Source organism: Bubalus bubalis, chromosome 18, assembly GCF_019923935.1.
Source record: "Bubalus bubalis isolate 160015118507 breed Murrah chromosome 18, NDDB_SH_1, whole genome shotgun sequence".
Taxonomy (NCBI): Eukaryota; Metazoa; Chordata; class Mammalia; order Artiodactyla; family Bovidae; genus Bubalus; species Bubalus bubalis.
Genome location: NC_059174.1, coordinates 41,471,402 through 41,485,231, shown reverse-complemented (window position 1 = coordinate 41,485,231; position 13,830 = coordinate 41,471,402). Strand labels below are relative to the sequence as shown.

The window sequence follows — 13,830 nt, the reverse complement described above, 5'->3', positions numbered from 1 at the left end:
TTTTGTGTTGCGTTCACAATTATGTCTGAAATGTGCTACGACTAACGAGCACATTAAAATTAAATTGTATGCGATCTGTTTATGACTGAGTTGGTTGCTGTGTCTGCCAGGTGCTGGCAGTCGGAAGCCGCCCGTAAATCAAGGGAGTTTTAGTGAACTTTGGGCTTGGAGAGCAGCGAGCATTCACTCAGAGGCGGCGTGGACAGAATTTTCCCCAAGAATAAAAATGTAGAAGAAAGGAAGATGTTCCCGTGGGGTTAGATTCTTGCTGGGAAGGCGATGTTATCAAATATCGGTAGTGAAGCTTTGGTCACACCTGGCGACCCGCATGGGGGCGGGAGTTGGGTCTCCCATCTGGATGAGAGAAGTCCAAGTCAGGGCCCTGAGCCCTGCCCATGGCAGATGGGAGGAAAGGTTTTTGGAAGGCTCGGTGCAGGGCGATTCCTTCCTGTTGATTCGGGATTTTCAAGGAGCAGAAAACAGAGCCCAGCTGGGCAGGTGGACCCTGGGGTCCATGCTGTCTCTTCTGTGCTAAAGTGAGCACGGATAACGAGGTGTAGGGGGGCGGGGAGCCTGAACCCATCCACGGGAGGAGTGGGGAGAGCATTTATATGATAATCACAAGCTTTTATTAGCCCCGGCAAATCATGCCAACAAAACGCTGGGAACATCATGTAAAATTGTAAAATACCTTTATTACTATATTCAGACTACTCTTGCAGTTATGTGGAATCATAGCTCCTAACCTAGAATTATACAAATGAGAGATGTATTACATCCATGTAATATATAAAACACCTCCACGTTAAAAAAATACTCTTTTATTAAAAATTTAAATTAAGCCCTTTCAGAGATGTTCGGCAACACACCTACGTCTTTTTCCCCCCCATTCATCCCCACCCCTTTTAGTCAAGATGAGGCCAAAATTTCTGTCTGCTCTACTTTCTCTCAGCAATCCATCTCTGGGTTTTTAGAGAGAAACTCACTAGAGTTTAAAACGGGTTTCTGGCAAGTGGGGAGGTCTGTGTTGGCTCTGCTTGCCCTGTGATGCAGACAGTCGGACTGTGGCCTCAGGCACTGCAGAGGGGCTTTCCCTTCTGGGTCTCCAGCCTTGTCGTCTTCCCCATCTCCTCCCGGGTGGCCGCCGCAGTCCTTCCCAGAGCGGCTCTTCACTCCTGTCTGCCCCTACCTGGGACATCGTACGTTTCCCCCAGGGGCCCGGCTCCCCCCAGAACCCGGCTCGGGACAGATACACCCTCCCCGCTGTGCCTTCCGCATCTTCACATCCTGGAGCCCAGATTTCCACTCTTGAATTTTTCACAGGTTAAATATAGCATCGGTTTATTAGAATCCAAAGTCCTGCATCTAACAGATTAAACTGACAACACTTCCATCACCACCAGGGCCCATGTGGCTTGAAGGGAGAGGGGATTTGTGCAAGTGAGGCTGGGAACCCCACCCCCCATTTACAGTTTGGGAGAAGAACCTGATGCCCTGCCCATCTCCTCCTCACCCCACCTACAGGGTTAGCTTTAGGAACTTCAGTTTGGGTATAGAAGAGAGGAGCTATGGCCAAGACAGGCAGCAAGCTCTTGGCCCCCAAGGTATAGCCAAGAAAGGACCACTCATGTTAATGGGGCCCAGAAATCAGCTTTACCTCTGGAGGAAACAGTGACTAGGTGGTGAAGGGCCTGAGGCGTGAGTGCAACCTAGCCTGGTAAGATGGCAATTCCCCGAGCATGCATCATGGCAGGAGGCGGGGCTGGCTGGGACCCCACCCGGCATGGAAATGGAGGACCATTTACTCTCAAGTTCGTCTCATCAAACCCTTCCCTGGCTGGAGAGAGAGCCATTATCCAAAAGAGCCTCCAGTCACAGCCCAAAATGGCCCTGGTTTTCCTGAGACCAGTAGGGGAGATCTGAAGTTGCGTTACCAGTGCAGTGTAGTTGGGCACTCGTTCTCCTACCATTGATGTTAATAGAGAAAGTGAGAGCAGGAAGGAGGGGTCATCCAAGTCAGGTCTTTAAATGATTCCAGGGAGGTGGAGGATGGTGCCAAGCGAGGGAGGTTTTAATCACAGGTGTGTAGGTGACCCCGACCTCACCCCGCCCAAGCCCAGGCTTGTTGCAGCCTTACTGTATATCTTCGAGCCATCACATTTACGCAGTATCTTAAAATAACATTTGTGATAAATGTGCAATTTAACTAATTTATGGTGCTATGATGTGCTCAGGGCTACATGCAAGATGAAAATCTTAAATGGAGCTTGAACAGCTCACTTCACAACAAGAAATCAATATGCCACATCTTAGCTATTCGCTGCCGTCAACATTTAGCAAAAAATATCAGTGATGTATCTTTAAGTTTGAGGCAGCAAGAATTCTATAATTAACCAAAATCTTACATAGTTAAAGAGGGTGGGTTATGATGAAGACCCAGATCTCCCTGGCATCTTCGTTCTATTTTCATTCTGCAAAAAGGAAAAAAAAAAATATATTGATAACCACCAAAGAGGCGTTTCTTTGCCTGGTGCTAAGGAGAGCTTAGGTGGAGGTGGTTAGCCTGGGAGGGTTCCCCAGCAGAGCTCAGGGCTGTGGTCTGCAGATCTAGAAGAATTCATTCTAAACAATCAGACCACGCCAACTAGGTGGACTTCATTGCCCTCAATCCTTGACCTACCTATTGTTTCACAGACCTGGTGACTGCATACATGACAGAAGGCCATAGTAACTGCCAAGCTCTGGGGAGAGTCAAGCTCCATCTTGAGAACAGAACCCTGAAGAGAGGAGTCTGAGAGTGGTCAAAAGACAGGAGGTGATGGGAAGAAACAAGGGTGCAATGAACAAATCCGGTACTGAAACTATTGTCCCCCGAGATTTCTAAGTCATCCAATAGAAAAAAAAAAAAACAAATGATTTTATTTTTTCAGATTCATCTGTGCAGCTCTTTTGAAATTGGAAAATTGCAATCACATTTTATTCTGTTGACTATTTAGCACAAAAATAATCCACTTGGTATTAAAGGAAGCAATCATAAGAATGAAAACACACAAATCCCAACACCACTCTTCAATAATAAATACTTTAACTTTAAAATAATAGCTATTATCCTTTTAGCTAATGGCGAAATTACCATTTTTACTCTGCCAGATAGTTATTCTTTTGGTAATAGAAACACTAACCTTTTTTCTCCCTAGGGATTTATTAGTAAGCACGTGTAATCTTTGGCAAAAGGGAACCTGAAAATGCATTTCCCTGGGGACCCGGCGCCAGTTGATGCCTTTCAGCCAGTGGCTGACCTTGGAGACGCAGAAAAGGTACTTGCGCTTCTGCTCCCACGCGATTCCAGGGTGCGTTGGCCTTTGCAAAATATGCTATAGTTAGCTTCAAAAACCATCTCACTCCTTTGGGGGAAGGCCTCAGCTCTGTCTTACAGCAGAAAGCTTCTGGGAGGGGAATTTTCTCCTGACAAACCCCACCTCCCTGTGTGTGCGATATGGCAGACTCTGCCGAGGCCTGGACTCCCGGGATCAGTGCAGAGCAGGGAGCACACAGGATTTTGTTTCCAGAGAGATGCTCGCTCTCCACACAGGCATCAGGTTTCCCCAAGCCAGAGGCGGATGCACCATTTTCAATCTCCAAAGATCTGACAGGAGGCCACCCCTAGGAGGATTGTAATGGCGAACATTTGGGTGGGCTTTGATGGTTCCCAAGGCATCGCAAATCACCCTTGATTTGGGACCATGTTTCCCGCTCAACCAAAACACTGGATTTGCCACATTATTGGTCAGTGACCTCACAGACCCGCAGAGCCTGATGGTGACTCAATCAGCCCATGGCTGTGGACATCAAGAGTGACTTAAATCAAAGTTAGCAGCTTCTTGAGGCTCAGCATTCAGGGGTCAGTGCCCTTCCCTACGTCCAAAGAGCCAGGTGTTTTCAAAATTAAATTCTAATGATAAAAGATCAGAAGAACTGCTTTTCCACCACCTTTGTGTAATGTCATGTACTAATATATTCTTAATAAATCATCCCTGATGATAATGATGATAAGCAAGGTGACCTTTTTCCAGAGATTAACATCCACAATTAGCTACTCAGGAATTAGGATACACTATTATTTACTGTCTAACCTGAGCAGTCCAACATAGTGGCCATCAGCCACACGTGGTCATTCAAATTTAAATGAAATAAAGTAAAACATTTCATTCCTCAGTCTTACCAGCCACTTTTCAAGCGCTCGGTAGCCACATATGGCTAGTGTCGACTCTTTTGGACAGCACAGATAAGGAACATTATCATCATCACGGGACGTTCGTTTGGACAGTGCTGTCTATACCAGTATTTAAAAGCTTTTTCCTAATTAAGAGCTCAGGCCTTAATGATGAAAGCATGTTTGCAGTCCATGGGTATTTCTAAGAATCTTTATTTCCCAATATGGGTGCAGGCAACATTCTCACGTGCTAATATCGCTGATCAAAGCCAAGGACATAATTAACCTTGAGCATAAAATTATAAACAGAAGTGCAGGCATCAGTGTATAAAGTTGTGGATGGTTCCCCATGCTGTGGGTATTGTCTGGGCTGCAAACTCCAAAGCCCAGAGAGCTGATGGATGTGGCCATGACCTTGCTTTGCCCTTAGCTGGCGATGAATCAGGCAGTCCCTTGCTGCTCTCTTTGCCCAAGTGGACTTGAATCCTTTCCTGGGACTTGGAGACTCAAGACATGACTCTGAGACTGGCATGGCTCTTAGTCCCGACACGTGAGGCCTGAGGGTTCCATGCCCACCCGTGCCTGCAGACCCCACCAAGCCTCTATCTCCTCTGCTGTAGCCCCAGGCAGCAGCAGGGGGTGGGGGTGGGGCCCCATCCTGCTCTCTCTTTAAAAATTAAAATATATAAATAGGACTTGGGAAACGACTTTTTAAATTTGGAGGGTTAAGTTTGAAAAATTATTGCATTTCAACATTTCACTTCCATTATTTTTTTTTTCCCACAGCAGGATTCCAGGACACATTTACGACCGTCATAATTGTGAGTTAGAGATCTCCCAGGCCAAGTGAAATGAAATTACGAGAAACTGAAATCTGTTTTAATTGGAGCATTTATGGAAAAAAGAAGTCAGGGTGGCTGCTTTTTTCCTTTATGTGACTCCAGTTCATAGCCGTACCTGTGTGTCCAGAAACCAGGGCTGGGGAAACTCAGGCCAAGACACTGGGGAGGAAAGGAGAGAGAATGAGGTAGGTGTGTCAGGAAGGAGTCATTTTCTTAGCTGAAAAAAAATGGAGGTACAGTCGCCGGAGTTCCGCCTCAGTGACCATGAAACCGAGTCGGCAAAAGCTGAAGGACCCAGCTCCTGAAAGCCTCATCAGGGCTTGTCATCGCTCTAATGAATATCATTTAAATTGCTTTGTATATTGGTGGAGTTTGGATGTCGATTTAATTTGTGCATGTGTTTGAGTTCTTCTGCTTGGCTAGGCTAACAGAGAAGCAGCCGCTTAATGAAAACTGAGTTGGTGACAGTGTGATGCGCTCCAACCCAGTCAAATGGGTTTGAAGGGCTGCAGACAGGCCTCAGACAGAAGCCGCTCTGGCTGAGGGACAAGAAAGGAGGCTTTCCTGCAGCACAGGGACCTGCCGGGCGGCGTGGCCGACTCGCGTGGTTGTGCTAAACTCACTCACGCAGTCTTTGTGTGGTTTGACCCATGCTCAGTCCCGTGGACTCCCGCTCCAGGCAAAAGGGACCATGCCAGTGAAATCGGACCCTTCGGAGTCTCCCCTCCCTCTGGTTAAATGGCACCTTGATGGGATTGCTGGGATTGGCAGTGGTAAGGGGAGACTCGGAGCCCACTTCTCAAGTAAGGGATGTGTCCTGAGGCCCCCAGCTGAGATGGCAAGACAGCGCCCTCGTGGGCTTCTACCCCCAAAAGCAAAGGTTTCCTCCCACCCCGAGGTGTCACCCTACCCAGGTGTGGAAAAGCTCAGCTGTCTCAAGATGGTCACATGCCATTTTCTTCTTGCTTCTTCACAGCCATCCTGGGAGGGAGGCCGGCTTGGATGCCTGCAGGGCCCATCTGTAGATGAGGCCCAGGACGGTCACTGTGTCCTGCTCTGGCCCACAGTTGCTATCAGGAAGGTCAGCCAGTCTTCTGTTTGCAGAAGTTCTAGGAACACAAGAAAGTGAAGTCGCTCAGTCGTGTCTGACTCTTTGCGAACCCATGGACTGCAGTCCACAAGGCCCCTCCGTCCATGGGATTTTCCAGGCAAGAGTACTGGAGTGGGTTGCCATTTCTTCTCCAGAGGATCTTCCCAAACCAGGGATTGAACCTGGGTCTCCCACATCGTAGGCAGATGCTTTAACCTCTGAGCCACCAGGGAAGTTAGGAACGCAGGCTGAGCGCAAACCCATTCACCTGCTGACCCCACGCTCAATCCTCTACTCCAAAAGAGCCGTGGTTCTGGGAAGAGTTTGACATTCGACCCTAGCATTTCACTCAGAGACTGAGTCTTGGCTCCAGCTTCATTGTGGGCTCCCCAAGAGCCCAGATTCCCCTGGAGGTACTGATCCAGGGGGTGGGCCCCGGCCTGAGGGCTGGGAGAGGGTGGGGGCAAGAGAGCATATAAAAAGAGACCCCTTTCCTGCCTTCTCTATACTCTCTAACCACTGAACTTCACAGTTTTCCCCAACTTCTCATTATTTCCTTTTCAAATATTGTCAATATTTGCATTATCAACAAAGTAGCATAGAACCTGGGGAGAAAAAATCACTAAGGAAAGTGTGCTTGGCCTCTGAGGTACTTCCTCTGCTCGCTAGATCCCCTCCACCCCCATCCCTGCAGGACTCTGTTTCAGGGTAGAGGGTAGAGGGGAAGACAACCTCTCAAGTTTGGAAAAGAGATGAGCTCATTCTGCATGCGACTGAAAGCCAGAGAGGTGACGTGTCCACGGGAAAGTCAGCCTCGCTCTTCCTGTTGTCAAGAGCCAAGGGGATGAGGGGGTCAGGGGGAGGAAGTGCTGGTAAGAAGGCACCATGCTGGTGCCTTGGGCATGGGCCTGCTGAAGATCGGGGGAGCAGACACAAGGTGGGTGCCAGACACCCAGAGAATCATAACTGTAGGGGCCTCCGGTACACAGCCCATTTGGCAGTGGGGCTGGCTTTCTTGAAAATGGGGACCCACACTTTTGTTTTGAGAGAAGCTTCTGTGAGCCCAAGACATGGGGTGGGGCACTGGTGAGGTTTCCTTGGATCCTGGTTAAGTCCCATCTCAGGGAGCTGGACCATGAGACCAGAGCAAAGTCACCCCTACCCTGTGCCCGGCACCCAGAAGAAAGAAAGAGTGCCTGGGACCCATCCTGAGCTGTCCGGGCCTCTAATGAGTTTGGAGTCAAGCTGGAGAAAGGAGACAAAACAATAGTGACAAGTAAATGACAGTGTCCAATTATGAATTAGATTGGACAGAAAACAAAGAGAAAGATCACAAGGCTCTGTCTCCAGATTTCAAAGTGCCCTGGCTGTGAGCCGATCGTTAGACTAGACTGGCCTGACTTGAGGGATGGGTGAGATGTGAACCTACAGGAGGGGCAGGGGGATGGCCCCTCTGGTAAGAAGCCACAGGAAGGCTAGCTGCTCAGCTGCCTTCTGGCTTTGCCTTGAGATGGCAGGACTGATGGGAGAGCCTCTCGCATCCTAAGAAGCACCTCTGAATCCTCTGAAACAAAATATTGCTGCAACAATTGCAGTAGTAGATGTTCTTTTAAGTCCTATTCCACCTGGAGGCCTTTCTAGGATTTTCTACTGTAGCTTCTTGACCATTTAGAGCTTCTGGCCCCTTTCTCAAAAGTTTGTACACCTGCTCAATCCCAAGGGCTGTGGACTCTCTGAGACCCACTCACAGGCCTTGGGAGGCAGTCCCAGTTGGCCTAAGTCGCCTTCTAGAGCTTATAATTGATGTGGTACCCATTCTTCTCCAGGCTTGAGGGTTCAGGGGTGCTTGTCAAGATGCTGTCAGCAGGGATTTCCTCCAGATCTTAAGCAAAGAAAGCAAATTTGGCTCACAAGACCCTGATGCTGGGGTAAGACTGAGGATAGGGGGAAAAGGGGGTGGCTGGATGGCATCACTCGAGGGGATAGTGAAGGGCAGGGAAGCCTGTCATGCTGCGGTCCATGGGGTTGCAAAGAGTTGGACATGAGTTAGCGACTAAACAACAACAAACTGAAATTCAGGCATACCGGCTTTAGCAATCTTGTGAGGAAACACTTTCCATCACAAGAGGGGGAGCCCAGGACCAGGGCCTTCCTGGACCTACAGCTGTTATTCTGATGGGCAGGAGGGCAGAGTCTCACCTCAACCTGCTTTCAGCCCAGAGCAGCAGGACGCTCTCTGCCCCAATGTCAGGTTCAACCTGTACACTTAGGGTTCAAGTTTGGGCTGCAGATGGCCCCGTTTACCAGTTGAATGTGTTCCTCTGTGCATCTTGAGTAATGTCAGCTTTGCTAATGGGGTGATGAACCCCAGTGAACCTCTTAGAACCTTAGAGTGGCTCCCCTGAACAAAGGATCTCAATTTTCCAGAAGCCTAATGAGAAACCAGGCTGTAGGGTTCCCATGGGACCCTAGGAGCAGGCTCTCCTGATGGAGGTGTCTTCTCTTCCTGGGGCCAGAGGTGTACCAGGGTAGATGCCACTGACCTCAGGAACCTCCTGGCCACTCTCCTGAGAGGCCAGCTGGAGGCCCAGCACCTACCAAAGGCCACCTGTCCTTTTGGTTGTCACTTCTAGACCCTGAGATGGCTGCAGACCAGAATGTACTAGAAAGAGGAGCCTTCATATATTGGCGTCTCTGGCTCGTGAACTAACAGGGAATGATTACCTGGCACAGGTAATCATTTACCTTTATTTTAATTTACCTTTAGTCAAAGGTGATCCTTGGATTGAATACCACCAACAGACTGTTTGGTTTGGGCCATACATAAAAACAAACAAAAACAACCCCAAAACCCCAACTTTAACTCATTGCCATATTTTTAAAATTGGAAGATTTCATGGAGATTTCTGACATCTCTAGATGCCACATCCCTAGATGACAGCAGGTGGCTTCCCATCTTAGGTGGGGCCTGGGCTCCCAGATTGGCCCTGAAGCCTACTGCTCCCTATCTTCTGTCGGGGCAAGGCTCCTGCAGAAGTAGAAGCTGAGGCAGTGATTTGGTGTTGATCTTCCCTTTGACAGGTGACCCAGAAAAGTTCAGATAGAACCAGGGGAGAGGGGAGACAGAAAGGGAAAGGAAGCCAACTCCAGGCGCATTAAGCAGCAGGTTGCCCCTGAGGCAACAGGGAACTCTCACCCATCCCTGGCTGAGCACTGCTCCCTGTGCACGCAAGAAGATGATCCTGGGGCCTTAGCAACCCAGGTGCTTGCAGTAGGGAGCCTTTGGCAGGTTCAGTGACGGTGAAGTTGCAGGGACACAGAGGGTATGGCAGTACCTGCCATCCGGCTGCACTAAGCCACATAAGGTCACATCTCATCTCTGTAACTCTGTAGGCATTTATTCAGGCTGGGCTCTTTGGTCCACTGAGACAGTTCTCAGCAGTGGGGAGTGACTTGGCCAAGATAGCACCCCACATCAGCCTGCAGAGCTGAAACTAGCACTCAGGTCTCCCCCTTCTCCTCCGTGTTTTTACCACCCTGTGCATCTTATCCTGGAGAGACTAGAGCCCTGGATGCCTCACTCATCCATTTTATGTTATATCCTTATTTATTTATTTATGTGTTAATTACCCATCTAGTTCCAGAGGTAACGTAGGGCTTCTGTCTAGCTCATTAACTGCCTCATTGCTAGCTAGAAACAGTGAGACTGGATCAGAAAGGTGGGAAGTACAACCAGTGGGGGGCCCACAGGAACTGTGAGGCACAGGGACTTGGCATTTGGCTGCAGACCCCCCACTTCCATCCCTCTCCTGGCCCCACACAAAAGGATAGCATGCAGGAATGGTTCTACTCAAGAAGTCCCTCCCACAGGAAGTCCCGCCCTTGGCACAGGGCACATCTTGCCCTGCCCTCCAGGGTGGAACCCCCCACCACCCCAGCCAGGGAGGGAGGGCTCAGACAGAGCAACCGACCTTCATGCCTTGCTTGGCTCCTCACACTTGCTGTCAGGGATGGTGGTGGGCAAGGGATGGTGAGGTTATGAATGCCTGAGGCAGGGGGAGGGCTTCTGTCTCAGCTCCACGCAACTTTGCTCAGCTTCAGACAGTTCTCATCCTGGCCCCCACCCCCACCACACCCCTGCCGTTTCTCTGTGGGGGCACAGATGTGTCTTGCTCTGTTGGAAATGCCCTGTCATCAAGTTAGCATCAGAACACACACAGATTACCATAGAATCAAGGTGGATACAACTGCCATGAGAATTTGGAGGTGAGTTTCCAGCCCCTGTGCTCTCAGAGCTGATGGGGAGTTGTGGCATTGAGCCATGCCTGGGGTGCTGGGGCTAAGATCCTGAGTCTCAGAACCTGGCAGGAATTGCCTCATGTCACCCTCAGCAGTGCCATCCATCCTGCCCATTTCTGCTCTCCCAAAACATCCATGCCAATGCTGCAATCAATTAGTCCAGAGGAATGGACAAAGGGGGTTACAGGAAATTAATTTCATTTGGGTTTCCTCTCCTGAGGCCCTGCTGGCAGCCAGCTCTCCCAACACCCACTTGTCCGCAGCCCGAATGCTCCGTCCATCAGCTCTTGTCCAAGTTAACTATTCATTTTATGTATTTTAATTTGGGCAGAACATTTATTTGGCTTAAATTTCCTTTTCAGGGGTTGGAATGTGCCTTCTACACACAGGCAGAGATGATCTGCTCGAATTTCGTCAGAAGGAGTTTAGTTTACAAAGATAGTAACTGAGCTATTAAAACCAACAACCCCTTTTAAAGCAAACAGACCATTAAAATATAGGAACAGTTTATGGCATAAATAAAATGGAGGATATAGATTATTTAAAGATAAGATTTTCAAGAAACAGGGAGAAAAAAATTTAAATAATTTCTCCATGATATTTTTTTTTTACAAAGTGAACTTCAAAATGCAAATGCAAATTTTAAAAAAAAGCACAGAAAAACATTAAAAATCCATCTTACTAGTAAAGACATAGGGAAAAGCTTGATTTTCCCTTCTAGATCTGTATATGATTTCTAAGGGGCAGGGTCGGGGGGGAACTACTTGAATTCATAAATGACAGAATTTACCCAGCTTATGAAGCCATACTGTGGAAAAAGAAGCGACATTTGCTTCTAGATCATTCTCTGGAGCCGACTGACAGATACAATAATTTCGTCCATTAGTCCGATCCATTGTCTTCCTTCAGCACAGAAGTACTGTACCGCGGAGGTAGATTTCCACTGCTATGCATATTTTAAGGGTTATTTGGCAACACGAGTAAAGCTAAAAGTAGCCTCTTAATCTAATTAATTGACATTTCTGAATCTTGCTTTCACAACAACACATGGTTTCATGTTCTGGGTTTTAGCACTTGTCAAGCTTTTTTGGAGAATGTTTTGGTCAGAATGACAAGATAATTTGTGACTGAGGCTCCAAGCTAGAGAAGTGTTTAAGGCTATAATGATTTATTATCATCACAGAATAACAAAATTTACAAAGTGTTTCATCAGAATTTTTGAAATAAGTTTGCCACCATAGGAGAAGCATCGGGGTGGGGGTGGGCTGGCTTCGGAGACAGGGAGGGCTCCGAATGCATATACAAACTCAGCCATGACTGATTCGCTAAAATTTCTCTATTAAATTTATCTCTGCACGTTCCTTGAGAGAGAAACCCCAGAGCACTTTAGGAGGACAAGAGGTGATAGAGCAGAGAGAAAAATCAGCTTCTTCCCCTTTTTGTAAGCAGGAAACCCAAGTCCCCAACTCCACGCCTAACATATATGTGGCTCCAGTCAACGATGAATTTCTACATTTTGGCAACGGTCAGAGTGAAAGTAGTCGCACTATCTATAGAAACTTTGAGATGGAGAACACTTGGAGTATGCTACTGAAAATGCAAGAAACACATTTTTGAAAGGATGAAATAATATCACTGAGTGACAGTAAATTAACATGCTGACATTTGCAGACTTTCAGAGCATTGCCATAAAAAGAAGTAATACAACATGACTAATTTGGACTTCTTCTTTCTTCCTTCCTAGGGAGAGACAGCCCTGCCCCTCCAAGGCCACCCTGCAGGCTTTGTCTACCAGGCACTTCCTCCTCTCTCCCAGGAAGCACGTGTGACTCTAACACTCCCTTGCGCTCCCACGTTGCCTCATGGAGATTCTGGGGGAGAAGGCGGTTTTGACTTCTGCGATTTGAAGATGCTCTCCCAAACGGCAGAAGGATGTTGCTTGGCTGGCAGTGGGCACACATGCTGGCCACTGCCCAGATCCCCTGGCTGTAGGGTGCCAGGGTTGGGAGAGTCCTCCAACACCCCTAAGCACCACTGAACTCATGGGGAGACTGAGGCACAGACAGGCTGTGCATTCCCAGGTCGCTCTGCTTGCTCCTGGACCAAGTATCCAACCTGGAAAGTCCTCCCAGTGGAAATAGGCATACTCTCAGCCTCCCAGCGCAGGAAGGAATAGGAAAGGGCCCTTCTTAGATCCAGCACAGTGCTTGGCACATGGAAAGCACCTGGTTAACTTTGATAAATAAAGAAAAATGATTCTCCAAAGCCCCCTCCCACTCAACCTCTCCTTTCCTCAGAAGCCTGGCCTCCACTAGAGGCCATTCTCTCTGGAGCAGGATGCTCCTTTGTCCTCAGAGCTGTGCTTCCCAGGTGAGTACCACTCCCCTCCATTGGATACAGACAAAGTGTCTGCATCCTCACAGCCTAGCAGGGTGCCTGGCCCACGGCGGACTCCCAACCAAACATGTGTTCCCTCCCTTCCAGTGAGAAAGAGACTCTTTTTCCTTCTGGAAGCAGACTACCTGGAAATGAATTTAAGTTTTTGAAAACTGCTCACGGCCAGCATCAAGCTCGGGGCCAGTGTTATAGCCAGAGCCCCTCAACAAAGGCTAGGAGGATGTACACAGAGGCTAAATGGTGCTGAGCGGGGTGGACGTCTGGGCTCTGAACAGTTACCCCGGGAAATTGGCACAGAAAAGAGGATGTGCTGGGCTTCCCCTGTGGCTCAGCAGTAAAGAATCCGCCTGCAGTGCAGGAGCTGCAGGTTCAATCCCTGGGTTGGGAAGATCCCCTGGAGGATGGCATGGCAACCCACTCCAGTATTCTTGCCTGGAGAATTCCATGGACAAAGGAGCCTGGTGGGCTGTAGTGCATAAGGTCACAAAGAATTGGACACGACTGAAATGACTTAGCGTGCATGTAGACAGAGGATGTGCTAAACATTCATACCTTTGATGCTGTTGTAATTATAAAAATCAAATCAGAGGAGTCCCCTTTCTCCCTGCAACCGGGCCCCTGTCAAATCGGGGATATTTCAGCTGTACCGAAGACTGTGGGCTTCCTTCCTTCTTCCCTCCGGAGCCTGAGACAGAACTCTAGCACAGCCCCGGCTATCTGATGATTTGAGGGGTCTGGCAAGTTTGTGGGGCAGGGGTGGGGGGGGGGCGGCGCAGCACGCATGAAGTCTCACAAAGGAGCCACTGTTCCCTTGCTCTGCCTAAATTCCCAGCTTCCCAAGCAAACGCTGCCTGGTCCTGTCCTCAGCCAGCGTTCCAAGTAGAGAGGCTGAGGGTTTCTGGAGAATCAGGGCTCCGTCTGAGCAAAAGATGGAGTGGGCTCAGAAGCCCAGGATAGGTGCTCTCTCAGTCCAGGGGACCCCACCCTCC

The 13,830-nt window shown here is 48.7% G+C and overlaps 1 long non-coding RNA gene and 1 other non-coding gene across 2 annotated transcripts; one reads left to right on the top strand and one right to left on the bottom strand.

Annotated features, from left to right (window-relative positions):
• Positions 1-3,195: 3,195 nt before the first annotated feature.
• On the top strand, positions 3,196-13,201 carry LOC112580270. The gene is made up of 3 exons (XR_003104597.3): positions 3,196-3,317; positions 5,000-5,034; positions 12,189-13,201. It is a non-coding gene; the product is annotated as an uncharacterized LOC112580270 (long non-coding RNA).
• Positions 6,307-6,378, bottom strand: TRNAR-ACG. The gene has a single exon. It is a non-coding gene; the product is annotated as a tRNA-Arg (tRNA).
• Positions 13,202-13,830: the final 629 nt, after the last annotated feature.